Raw genomic sequence first — 14,454 nt, forward strand, 5'->3', positions numbered from 1 at the left:
CCAGCCCCTGCAGCTACTTGAATCAGGAGAAGCCTCTTTTCTGCCGCACGAACTTGGGAAGTTATAACCTTTACAACCGTGTGAGCCATTTCCTTGATATAATTTTCTTTCTCTCTCTTTCTCTGTCTCTCTAAATATAGATATAGACACATATATTTATGTTTTACAAATTTTTTCTTCTCTAGAGAACTCAGCCTAAGACATCACTCCTATGAATATACCCTAGAGAAATAAAAGCTGTCACGCAAATAGACATATGCATACCTATGTTCATTGCAGCACTATTCACAATAGCAAAAATCTTGAAACAACCTAAATGCCCATCAACAGATAAATGAATAAAAAAATTATGGTACAAAGGCACAGTGGAATACTATGCAACAATAAAGAACAATGATGAATTCTCAAAACATCTCTCACTGTGAATGAATCTGGAGGGCATTATGTTGAGGGAAATAAGTCAGTCACGAAAGGACAAATATTGTATGATACCACTATTATAAGAACTCAGGAAAAGGTTTACACAGACAAAAAAAGCATTCTTTGATGTTTATGAGGGTGGGGAATGTAGAGGAGGGAAAATCACTAACTACAGAGTAGACAAGTGTCAACTTCGGAGGGAGGAAGGACAACATATAATATAGGGAATGTCAGCACAACTGAACCAAAACAAAAGCATAGAAGTTTCCTGGACACATCCAAATACACTGAGGGACTGACTAGTTGGGACCAAGTAGACTTCTGGGGACATCTAGGTCAATTGGCATAACAGTTTATAAAGAAAATGTTCTACATCCCACTTTGGTGAGTAGCAACTGGGGTCTTAAAAGCTTGTGAGCAGTCATCTAAGATACCTCTATTGTTCCCATTCCATCCGGAGCAAAGAGGAATGAAGAAAACCAAAGACACAAAGAAAATGTTATCCCAAAGGACATAACTACAGACTCCACCAGGCTGAGACCAGAATAACTAGATGGTGCCCAGCTACTACCAGCACCACCACTGACCACTCTGACAGGTATCACAACAGAGAGTCCCAGACAGAGCAGGAGAAAGATATAGAACAGAATTCAAATTCAGGAAAAATGGCCAGACTTACTGGTCTGAGAGAGACTGGAGAAACCCCAGAAATTCTGACTCCCAGACACTCTGCTAACCCAGAACCAAAACCTTTCCCAAAGCCCACTTTCCAGACAAAGATTAGAGAGGCCTATAAGAAAATATTAATTATAACACATGTGAGGAATGTGCTTTTAAGTTCAATCAAGTATACAAGACAAAATAGGCAACTCCTGTCCTAAAGCAAGATGAGAAGGCAAGAAGGGACTGCAACTGGATGAATGGGTACAGGGAACCTAAGGTGGGAATTGGGAGTGTGCTGTCACATTATGGGGATTGCAACCAATGTTACAAAATAATATGTGTATAAATTTTTGAATGAGAAATTAACTTGAGCTGTAAACTTTAACCTAAAGAGCAATTAAAAAAAAATGGCAAAAGACTTAATTGACACTTCACCAAACAGGATTAGGGATGGAAAATAAACACATGAAAAGATGTTTAACATCATTAGCCATTATGGAAACACAAACTAAAGCTATGATGAGACACCAGAACACACCTATTACAATTCCAGAACATTTAACATTGCTCATGAGGCTCCTGTATTTAGACCAAAAGACAGTAGTTTGAACAGAACAAGGGGACATTGGGTGGTTTAAAGTCAAGGAAAGCTGTGTCAGGGTTGTATTCTTTGACCATATTAATCCAATCTATAATCTGAGAAGCTGGACTATATGAAGAAGAACAGGGCATCAGGATTGGAGGAAGACTCATTAACAACCTGTGACATGCAGATGACACAACCTTGCTTGCTGAAAATGAAGAGGACTTGAAGCACTGATGAAGATCAAAAGATACAGTCTTTTAGTATAGTTACACCTCAACATAAAGAAAACAAAAATCCTCACAACTGGACCAATAAAAAACATCATGATAGATGGAGAAGAGATTTAAATTATCAAGAATTTCATTTTACTTGGATCCACAATCAGTACAGTCAAGAAATCAAGCGATGTATTGCATTGGACAAATCTGCAACAAAAGAACTTTTTAAAGCATTTAAAAGCAAAGATGTCACTTTAAGGACTAAGTTGTGCCTGACCCAAACCGTGGTGTTTTCAATCGCCTTTATGCATGTGAAAGCTGGACAATGAATAAGGAAGACTGAAGAAGAATTGATGCCTTTCAGTTATGGTATTGACAAAGAATATTGAATATACCATGGACGGCCAGAAGAACTAACAAATGTGTCTTGGAAGAAGTACAGCCAGAATGTGCCATAGAAGCAAGGTATGTGAAACTTTATCTCACATGCTTTGGACAGGTTACCAGGAGGGACAAGTCCCTGGAGAAGAACTTAGAGCATCAGTAAACAAGAGGAAGACCCTCAACAAGATAGATTGACACAGTGGCTACAACTAAAGGGCTCAAACACAGCAATAATTGTCAAGATGATAAGGAATGGGCAGCATTTCGTTCTGTTGTACATAGGGTTCCTATGAGTTGGAACCAGCTTGATGGCACCTAACAACAACAACAACACCTATTAAAATGGCTAAAAAGATTACCGACAATATCAAGTGCTGACAAAGTTGTAGGGTGTCTTAGTTATCTAGTGCTGCTGTAACAGAAATACCACTAGTGGGTGGCTTTAATAAACAGAAATTAATTTTCTCATGGTTTAGGAGGCTAGAAGTCCAAATTCGGGGTGCTGGCTCTAAAGCAAGTCTTTCTCTCTTTGTTGACTCTGGAGGAAAGCCCTTGTCTCTTTAAGCTTCTGCTCCTGCGCAGTCTTCATGTGGCGCGGCATCTGTCTTCTGCCATCTCTACTTCTCTCGCTGTTTATTCTTTTATATCTCACAAGAGATTGACTCAAGACACGTCCTACACTAATCCAGTCTCATTAACATAACAAAGAAAACCCATTCCCAAGTGGGATTATAACCACAGGCATAGAAGTTGGGATTTACAACACATATTTTTGGGTGACACAATTCAGTCAACAACATAGAAAAAAAGCAACTGGAATTATCACACATTGCTGGTGGGAATTCAAAATGTAACAGCAACTCTGGAAAAAAGTTCGATAGTCTCTTATAGAGTTAAACATACGTTTATCACATGACTCAGCAGTCCCACTGCTAGGTGTTTACCCTAGAGAAGGGAAAACTTATATTCACACAAAAGCCTGCACATGAATATTTATAGTGGTTTTATTCATAATCCTTCCAAACTGGAAACAACTTGTCATGGATTGAATTGTGTCCCCCCAAAAATATATGTCAACTTGGTTAGGCCATGATTCCCAGTATTGTGTGGTTGTCCTCCATGTTGAGATTGTAATTTTGTGTTGAGGGGATTAGGGTGGGGTTGTAACACCACCTTTACTCAGGTCACCTCCCTGATCCAGTGTAAAGGGAGTTTCCCTGGGGTGTGGCCTGTACCACTTTTATCTCTCAAGAGATAAAAGGAAAGGGAAGGAAGCAGAGAATTGGGGACCTCATACCACCAAAAGAGCAGCACCGGGAGCAGATTGTGTCCTTTGGACCCGGGATCCTGCATCTGAGAAGTTCCTTGACCAGGGGAAGTTTCAGGACAAGTAATCTTCCTCCAAAGCCAGCAGAAAAAGAAAGCCTTCCCCTGGAGCTGACACCCTGAATTTGGACTTGTAACCTACTAGTCTGTGAGAAAATAAATTTCTCTTCGTTAAAGCCATCCACTTGTGGTATTTCTGTCATGGCAGCACTAGATAACTAAGACAAACTCAAAAACCTTTAAACAGGTGAATGGATAAACATCAGTTTTATATCCACATAATCAATGGCATTCTGTAGAGTAAAAAAAATCAGTCTCAGAAGGTTGCATATTGTACAATTCTATCTTTACGACATCATCAAAAAGAAAATCTATAGGGATGGAGAACAGATCACTGGTTTACAGGGATTAGGGCTGGGGAGAATGTGTGACTACAAGGGGGTAGGATAAGAAGGCTTTTGGGGATGATGGAATTTTTCTGAATCCTGATTGCGATAAAACAAACAAACAAAAAAAAAAGCTGGTTTATTAATCAATATATGTGTTCAAATTCATAGAACTGTGTATCATAAGGGAACAAAGTCAATTTACTGTATATTATTTTAAAAATTAAAAAATACATGCACACTTAAAAAAAACTTAATCAATTTTCCCTGCTAGTTCCAATCCTGTGATAGTTATACAAGAAGACATTTACAATTTTATCTTTAGATGAATTTATAAAACTATTTTATCTGTATAGTTTTTTTAATATGTCTTAACATTCTGCAAAAACCAGTTGGTTCTAGCCCAGAATTACATCAAGCTTCCCCATACATCCTCAACTCTATCATCAGTGATCAATGGAGTGTCTTGTGCAACTCTGAGTAATTCTGCCAGTTCTCCAACAAGGGTCAAAAACATTCTTCATGTACTGATCAAACACTATAGCTACATAGTTATTTTTACTGTGTATAATCAAAGGGAATGCATGTGCTCAGACCTACCCTCACCTTGTCAAGCTTCAGCCCTCTTGCTTCCATTTTCAGGGGTCAAGAGAATGCTCCAGACACCCAACCCTCCTATTTCCTAAATCCTAAAAATCATTAACGCTATCTGCATTGACCTGGGCAATATGAATCTCATTACGTTCTTTATATGTATTTATCCAGTTACCACATGGAAGCCCCAAGACACCAAAGTCATATTTCATGTTTTGTTTTTGAATCCTTATAAGTCTGTCTACACAATTTTATTTGGTTCCTATCTCTCACACGTCTCTACTTGTTTAAAACACTGTCTCTAAAAAAAAATTCTTGATACATAGTCTCTTATCTGAACATTTTCTTCTTCTTGCTTGTATGGGAAACCGACTTCTTCTGAGGACATTGAGTTCTATGCAGCCCTTTCAAGTGCTAGCTGGTTTCCTCACATGACCTTTACCCTCTACTCTATGCCAGATTCTCATTCCTGTGTTCATAAGCCTACAACTTAGCATTGCTAATAAGTGCAATAGGCAGCACACATCTCACTCTCTTCATCACCTCCTGTTTTTCTACTTGATACATTTATTACTTTGAACCCTCAAATTATTCCTTCAAAGATGAAGTACCAATCCATTGATTCTAATCACTTTTCAATTATCAGACCATTAATGCAAATTTTCCTCTTTACTGAGCTTAAATTCCATAGTTAATCATTGTAATCATTCTATTCCATATACCCTGGACTCTCTTAGCCCTCTTTTATTTCGTCGTTGTACCTTGGTGAAACCACAACACTGGTTAAATCTAACTCTACAGCAACACTTCACTTGCACCTGTGTAGCTAAGCACATAACCACACTGTTAGTCTACTAGCAGAACAACCTGCAAAAAGTATGTATTAAGCTAGATAGGGCATGCTTCTGCTTACAGCCATCCAACTAGCATTTCTGTAGATGCAAGTGGAACTAGCATGAAACAGTCAAGATGGATGAAAATAGGGAGGTTCAATTGTAAGAGCATTGCAGATCCCTAGAAAAATCTTTTGCTCAACCACAATGGCTTCCTTGTTGATTTTAGCATTCACAAAGTATCTTTCCTTCTCAGAGCCTTTGAACAGGTTGTCCCTCTTCTTATGGTCTTTCTTTCTCAGGAGGTGACTCCATCATCTCCTCAATTCTCTGTTCAAAGTGAAGTGAAAATGTAAACAAAAGTGAATTATTTTGAAGTATAGAAATGCTTTCTAATAATTGAGATTAACTTCTTTTGATAATTACTCTGATTTACTGGGAATTTCCTTTTTAAGTAATTTGGACCATTTGTGGGGAATTAATGGAAAGTGATAGAGTGACAATTTCAAGCACAATGAATGCAACACCTAGTCAGAGGGCGGATGACTGAAGAAAGACAGCAATGCATTTCTATCACTCATAATTTAACTAAACCAAGACAAAAGTTAAAAGAAAAATCTATGCCACAAATTGTACCCATAACTCTGGAAAGTTTTATATAATACCTTCTAGGAAAGAAATAATATTTCACTATACCTTTTCCTAGCTCCTTCCTTGAGTGACAGGCAAAAAGTGAGAGTAGACACACACACACACACAAAAAAAAAAACCTTTAAAATAAGCCAAAACGTATGCCTTTCATCAATCCTCAGTCAGGTAAGTTTTTTGTTGTTGTTTTTGTTTTTAATCTAATTTACTGAGCAATTTTCCAAAGAGGCAGGGACATGCAGGACTGTATCCTTGTATTCATTTTCTGTTGCTGAGTAACAAATTGCCATAAACATAATGGATAAAACAGCACATTTTATCTCACAGCTTTGTGGGTCAGACATCTGGGCAGAGCTTAGGTAGGTCCTCTGCTCAGGGTCTCACGGGCTGCAATCAAGATATCAGTAGAACTATATTCACTTCTGAAGCTCAGCTGGCAAATTTTTCCAAGTTCATTCAGGTTGTTGGCAGAATGCATTTCTTTGTGATTTTATGATTGAGGGCTCAGCTTCTCATTGGCTATTGGCTGAAGAGTGCCCTTGGGCCCTTGCAGCTGTTGTAGTGCCCTGCCATGTGGCTCTCTCCATAGGCATTTTACTAGATGGTTTTTTGCTTCTTGAAAGCCAACAGGAGACTCTCTCAGTCTAGTTTGCTAACATGGAGTCTTGTGTAAAGTAACATAACCATGAAACTACCATCATCACCTTTGCCATTTTCTGTTAGTTGGGAGCAGGTAACACTCAACAGGAGGGGGTTACAGAAAGGAGTGAGTCATTGGGTGTGGGAAATTAACATACGGTGTGTCGGCCACAATTCTCCAAGATGCTAAAGAAACTTAGTTTTGTTTTGGTGAATATTACAGCATTCTATTGATGGAGACTGTTCTGAATATCTAGTCTAAACAAATAGGGAAATAGAGTCAAAGAAGTAAACAATTTGTGCCTAAAATTTATATACTGGGTGCAGAGCTGACTTAAAATCACAGTTGTCAGGATTCCACTGATAGGCAGTGATTAAATTATACATCAATGACTAAGCCATGGCATATTTGATCACCTCATATGCATGTGAAAGCTTGACAATGAATAAGGAAGACCTAATTTTTTAAAGAATTTTGGGGGGTTTGAAGAATTGATGCTTTGAATTATGGTGTTGGTAAAGAATATTGACTATACCATGGACTTCCAGAAGAACAAATCTGTCTTGGAAGAAATACAGTCAGAATGCTCCTTAGAAGCAAAGATAGACTTTGTGTCATGTACTTTGGACATGTCATCAGGACGGACCAGTCCCTGGAGTAGGACATCATGCTTGGGAAAGTAGAGGGTCAGTGAAAAAGACAAAGACCTTCAACCAGATGGATTGACATGGTGGCTGCCGCAATGGCCTCAAACATAGCAATAACTGTGAGGATGGTGCAGGACTGCAGTGTTTTTTTCTGTTGTACATGGGGTTGCTTTCGGCCAGATACAACTTGAAGGCACCTAACCAAATCAAGTTCCTATATATTTATCTCTAAAAGAATGTTGATATTCACAAAATCAGTCAGCCAGTAGTCATTTCTATTGTTCAAGGTTTTTCTTTTAGCCCGTGAGTTCATCAGTGGACATTTCAGCTACGTAGGATTTATCCTATTATTGAATACGAATCTTAGACATTGAAAATAATCATAGCATAATCCTTCCTGCTGTGATTAAACAATGCTGAAATAAGTAAATGAATTTATTCCATGGCAAGTATATTGCCACAAGAATTAAGGTTTTGGTTTATGCAAGTAAAATTTTATTACTATGATTTTTGAGATAAAATTCATAATTTTCAGGAAGCGATAAGGATGGTGACAACATTGATATTACCTGCTAAAGTGTTATAAACTCTCAATGTTCTTGTTTTCCCTCAAAAGTGCTTTGTTTTTTATGTATTAAATGTTGGACAACAAGACAAGACTAGGCCACACTGGTAATTGATATAAAAAAAAAAAAGTTTTATTTTGCAGTACAGCAGAAGAACCAACTATCTCAACAGAAAAATTGTTGCTGTTGTTAGATACCGTCAAGTTGGTTCTGACTCAGCAACCCTATGTACAACAGAAGGAAACACTGCCCAGTCTTGTGCCATCCTCCCAACCATTGCTATGCTTGAGCCTATTATTGTATACACTGTGTCAGTCCATCTCATTGATGGTCTTCTTTTTTGCTGACCCTCTACTTTACCACTCATGAGGTCCTTTTCCAGGGACTCATCCCTCCTGATAACATGTCTAAAGTACGTTTGACTAAGTCTCACCATCCTTGCTTCCAAGGAGCACTCTAGCTGTACTTCTTCCAAGATAGATTTGTTTGTTCTTCTTGCTAACTTTGTTTTGTTTTGTTTTGTTTGTTCTTCACCGTAATTCAGAGGCACCAATTTTTCTTTGGTCTTCCTAGTACATTGTCTACCTTTAGCATGCATAGGAGACGATTGAAAATACCATGACTTGAGTGTGGCACATCTTAGTCCTTAAAATGACATCTTTGCTTTTTAACACTTTAAAGAGGTCTTTTGTAGCAGATTTGCCCAATGTAATATGTCATTTGATGTCTTTGACAAACTGTTTATTGAATTTTTGGTCACTACGGGGTGTCTTTTATTATATCTTAGAATGCCAGGATTCAAGGGGGTGGTAAAGTGGCAATGGTGAATTTGGGGATCTCTTCTCCCAAAAGTACCTGCCACTCTACCCCTAATTCTGCAATGGTTGCCAGGTAGATCACCCCTTTGCTGGAGCTGTCCCATTCCATGACCAAAGCGAAAGCATTGGCAGTGAAGTGCAGAAACTCTTCTTTGGTCATGCCCTCCCTGTAGGTAGCATTGACATAGCCAGGATATAGGAGCTCTCAGAGCTTCCAGTGGCAAAGGACTGCCTTACCATCATACCCTCATAGGCACTAAGTACATCGGTCCTCTTTCTTGGGGGCCCCAGCCCTTGATGATGATTCTTGCTATCAAGTCTTCCCAGTATCAGTAACACATCCTGAAGATGCAGGGTGCCATGTGCACCAGTGGAGGCTCATTTAGTTCAGTGCTCTGGAAGCCAAGCTGATAAGTGACAGCATCAGTTACTGCCTGAGTATCAGCTGCTGAGCCTGAGCAGCAGCAGAATATTCAGTAATGAATAGAGATCACCTTGTCAGTCACTTGATTGGTGATGTAGGACCCAGTGGCGGTTCTAGGGTCAGTCCCCAGAAACAAGCCCCCATCAAATTAAAGGACCATGATACTATTTCCTGTGGAGACTTCCCAGCTTTCCCAGTTGGAGGTGAGTGCCTCCAGTCCCCAGCCAGTGCTGGCCTCTCTCCTCAAGCAGCTGCTAGAGTTGCCGCCACCCTCTTCCTCCAGTGCAGCCACAAAGCCACATCATTTGATTTCTTGACTGCTGCTTCCATGGGCATTCACTGTGGGTCCAAGCAAAATGAAATCCTTGATAAATTAATCTTTTCTCCATTTATCATGATGTTGCTTATTGGTCCAGGTATAAGGACCTTTGTTTTCTTTATAATGACATGTAACCCAGAGTGAACACTGTGGTCTTTGATCTTCATCAATAAGTGCTTCTACTCCTCTTCACGTACAGCAAGCAAGGTTGTATCATATGCATATCACAGATTGTTAATAAGTCTTCCATCAATCCTGATGCCCCATTCTTCTTCATACAGTCAAGCTTCTTGGATTATTTACTCCTCATACAGAATAAATAAGTGTGGTGAAAGGATACAACCTTCTCACAGGCCTTTCCTATTTTTAAACCAAGTAGTATCACCTTGTTCTGTTCGAAGGACTGCCTCTTGCCCTATATGAAAAGTCATATGACTTGCTGAATTTTGGTGATATCTATACCCCACAGTATCATCTGTGATTGAAAAATAAGCACTATCTTTTCTCCCTCATGGACCATCTGGAGAAGTTCTGTGCTCATCTAAGTTTCTGTTAGCAACTAATCACATAATGAAAATATATGGCACACATTTTAGTTTTTTCTGTATGACTTAGAATAGTGAATGTTTTTATCATTTTTATTTTGGTAAATATGTGTATATAGTGTATTTTTACATGTAAAAAATGTTGAAATGGAAAATGTTTTTACATGTACAATTCACTGATATTAAATACGCTCATTATGTTGTGCAACCATCACCACTATCAATTTCCAGATTTTTTCATCACACTTAACAGATGCTTATTTCCCCTTCTAAGCAATGACTCCATCTTTCTACCCTCTATCCTGCTCCTGATAACCACTAATGAACTTTGGTCTCTATATCTTTGCCTATTCATGTTATTTCATATAAGCGAGATCATGGAATATTTCTCCTATTGTGATTGATTTATTTCACTCAACACAATGTTTTCAAGGTCCATTCATGTTGTAGCATGAATCAGGACTTCATTTTACTTATGCCTGAGTAAAACAGTCCATCACGTGCAGGTATTTTTGTTAAAATTCTCCATTCAAGGAATGAAAAAGTAATATCATTTTAGACTCATTTTTTTTAAGACACAGGCAGAGGCAGGACAAAGATGGTGCAGTAGTCAGATCCTTCTAGTAGTCCCCCTTACAACAAAGACCCCCCAAAAAACAAGTGAATCAATTATATATATGACAAGCTAGGAGCCCTGAACATCAAAGGCAAAATTAAGAAATTGGACTGAGCAACAGGGGGAGGGAGAGATGGTTCAAAAGCAGCAAGGAGTTGTCATACCTGAGTAGGCAGGAACCAGCACCCCGCAGGCCCATTCCCCTGGCTTGACCACAGCAGGGCTGGCAGTAGCATTCAGGAAGTGTTTTTCACAGTGGGAGAGAGCAAGCAGCTCAGAGTTTACTCATGTCTCTGGAATCAGTGAAGAAGAATGCTCTTGACAAAAGATAATTTATCATGTGGACCAAAAAAGCACCCTTTTTGAAAGAACTCTCTCCCATTTATCTGATCCCTCCTCCTACTTTAGTCCCTGAGTTGGCTCACTGGCAATCACTTTCCCTGGGCCTGAGGTAGGTTCAGTTCCATGAGCCATTCTCCTGGCCTTGGAGAAGAAACAAATTAACAAATGGAGAAAAATAATCTGCTGTCTCCCCTAAACTGGGAACCCAGGGCAGAAGTGAATCATTTGCCTGGGCTCTGGCACAAGCAGTCCATGGATGTTGAATGCCTTTCATTCCTGCATGGACCTTTGTGGGACTATTTCAGCAGCTTAGGCCCTCCTTGACAGCGTAAGTGCCTGAGGACTGACTTCAGTTGTTTCAGCTGTGGTGGAGAGACAGATTTTTGACATTTGACAATATTCTGCCTATTAAGCAGAGTCCTCACCTACCCACATCAGGGGTCTGAGGACTGGTGGCTACATCCACACCACCTAGCCACCACCAACAGGGGTCCAAGGATAAATAGTGCCTCCCAGTACTTACAGCCAAAAGCATTGGGAGCCCATGGTCAAGCATCAGATCCCACCCGCCTGTGTGCTCTAGGCAACAGGAACATGCTTTACTCACAGACACATGGGTGACAGTTGTCACCCCATGCCTTGCTCAGAGTGTGACGCCCAGCTGCAGCTGGATACCTGTGCATCTACCAATTACCCCAGCTCCTATAAGACTGTAGATGAGACTCTGCACCACACACTTGGTGACTGACTTCCTGAACACCCGAGGTGAATCATTACAAGAAAAGTGAATGGACTCTGGGGCATATATACCTAGTAACAGCTCTAACCATCTGGCAACAAGACATTAGAGCTTCAAAGGTGCTAATAATCAAGCTAGCTCACTCGAGCAGCCTATTTGGGCATATCAGAACAAAACAAAGCAAAAAGCTAGGACACAGTAAGCAAACATAAAACAAACTAATACAATAACTTATAGGTGGCTCAGAGACAACAGTCAACATCAAGTCATAAAGAAGCAGACCATGATCACTTGAACAAGCTCCCAAAACAAAGAATAAAGGAATATTCTGGACAAAGAGATCTTCATGGAATTACCAGAGGCAGAATACAAAAGACTAATATACAGAACTCTTCAAGAGATCAGAAAGGAAAACAGGCAAAATGCAGAACAAGCCAAGGAACACACAGATAAAGCAGTCAAGGAAATTAAAAAGGTTATTCGAGAACATAATGACAAATTTAATGGACTGTAAGAATCCATAGAGAGACAGAAAACAGAAGTCAGAAATTCAGAAGATTGACAATAAATTTCAGTTACACAACTCCACAGAAAGTCAGAGGAGCAGAACTGAAACAACGAAAGTCAAAATTACTGAGACTGAAGACAAAACACCCGGCATCAATATATTCAAAGGAAAATCAGATAAAAAAAATTAAAAAAATGAAGAAGCCCTAAGAATCATGTGGGATTCTATCAAGAGAAACAACCTACGAGTGATTAGAGTACCGAAACAGGAAGGGTGAACAAAAAATGCAGAGAGAATTGATGAAGGTTTGTTGGCAGAAAGCTTCCCTGATATTGTGAAAGATGAGAAGATATCTACCCAAGATGCTCATTGAACCCCACACAAGATAGATCCCAAAAGAAAGTCACCAAGACACATTATACTCAAACAAAAGCAAACATAAAAAGAGAATTTTAAGAGCAGCTACAGTTAAACAGTCACCTACAAAGGAGAGTCAGTAAGAATGAGTTCAGAATACTCAGTAGAAACCATGCATGGAAGAAAGCAATGGGATGATGTACATAAAGCCTTGAAGGAAAAAAATTGCCAGCCAAGAAACATATCCAGCAAAACTCTCTCTCAAATATAAAGGTAAAATTGGGACATTTACAGATAAACAGAAGTTTAAGGAATTTGCAAAAGCCAAATCAAAACTACAGGACAAAAGGAAGCCCTCTGGTTAGATAATCAATAACATCAGGTAACAACCCAAGACTAGAACACAGGACAGAGCAACCAGATATCAACCCAGATAGAGAAATCACAAAAACAGATTAAGATAAAAAAAGATCAAAACAGGGAAACAATGACAACATTAAATCCATAAGGAGGGACTAAAAAATGTACTCATAGATCTTTCATATGGAGAGGAAATCAAAGCAATATAAGGCATAAAAGTTTGGTTTAAACTTAGAAAAATAGGGGTAAATGTTAAAGTAACCACAAAGGAGACTAACAATCTTACGCATCAAAATAAAATACAAGAAAAACATAAAGACTAAGCAAAAACTAAAACGACAACAATGAAAAAGAGGAAAAGATACATAAAGAAAAACTACTCAGCACAAAAAATTAAGTGGAACAAAGAAACTGTCAACAACAAACAAAAAAAGACATCAAAATGACTGCACTAAACTGATATTTATCCATAATTACGCTGGATATAAATGGACTAAATGTACCAATAAAGAGACAGAGAGTGACAGAATGGATTTAAAAAAACATGATCCATCTATATGCTGCCTACAAGAGACACACTTAGACTTAAAGGCACAAACAAACTAAAACTCAAAGGACGGAAAAAATATATCAAGCAAACAACAATCAGAAAAGAGCAGGAGTGGCAATATTAATTTCTGAAAAAAGACTTTAAAGTTAAATCCACCACAAAGGAAAAGGAAGGATACTATGTAATGATTAAAGGGTCAATATTTTTTTTTATATAAGGAGCCTATAACCATAATAAATATTTAGGCACTGAACGACAGAGTTTCAATATATATAAAACAAACTCGAACAGCACTGAAGAACAAAATAAACACCTCCACAATAATAGTAACACACTTCAACTTACCGCTTTCAGTGAAAGAACATCCAGAAAGAAGCTAAATACACAGAAGATCTAAATGCCACAAACAACCAACTTGACCTAATAGATGTATACAGAGCACTCCACCCAAGAGCAGCCAGGTATACTTTCCTTTCCAAGGCACATGGAACATTTTACAGAATAGACCACATATTAGGTCATAAATCAAGCCTTAACAGAACCCAAAACATCAAAATATTACAGAGCAGGAGGCAGAGCCAAGATGGCGGAATAGACAACAAAGGCCCAAAAAAACAAGTGAAATGAGTATATTTATGACAAGCTAGGAGCCCTGAGCATTAAAGACAAGCTTAGAAAATGAACAGGGGGCGGAAGAGGAAGAGATGGTTAAGAAGTGGAGAGGAATTACCGGACTTGAATCATGGGACACTCAGGCACCATTCCTGGAGTGGCAGTGGAGGCAGAGGGCTTGTACTAGCGCTGGCCGCAGTTTCCTAAGGGAAAAGCAGACATTGACACAACCTACTCACACCTCCAGAAACAGAGAATATGGCACTCTCGGCAAAAGCTAAGTGCTCGCGTATATTTTACTGTGCCCCTCCACCCCCAAGCTGGTTTCAGCAGCTGAATTCCCTAGGCCTGAG

General features: G+C 39.1%; 1 pseudogene; it reads right to left on the reverse strand.

Annotated features, from left to right (window-relative positions):
* Positions 1-8,709: 8,709 nt before the first annotated feature.
* LOC126066239 (proteasome subunit beta type-6-like) lies at positions 8,710-9,483 on the reverse strand (annotated as a pseudogene).
* Positions 9,484-14,454: the final 4,971 nt, after the last annotated feature.

Source organism: Elephas maximus, chromosome 23, assembly GCF_024166365.1.
Source record: "Elephas maximus indicus isolate mEleMax1 chromosome 23, mEleMax1 primary haplotype, whole genome shotgun sequence".
Classification (NCBI taxonomy): Eukaryota; Metazoa; Chordata; class Mammalia; order Proboscidea; family Elephantidae; genus Elephas; species Elephas maximus.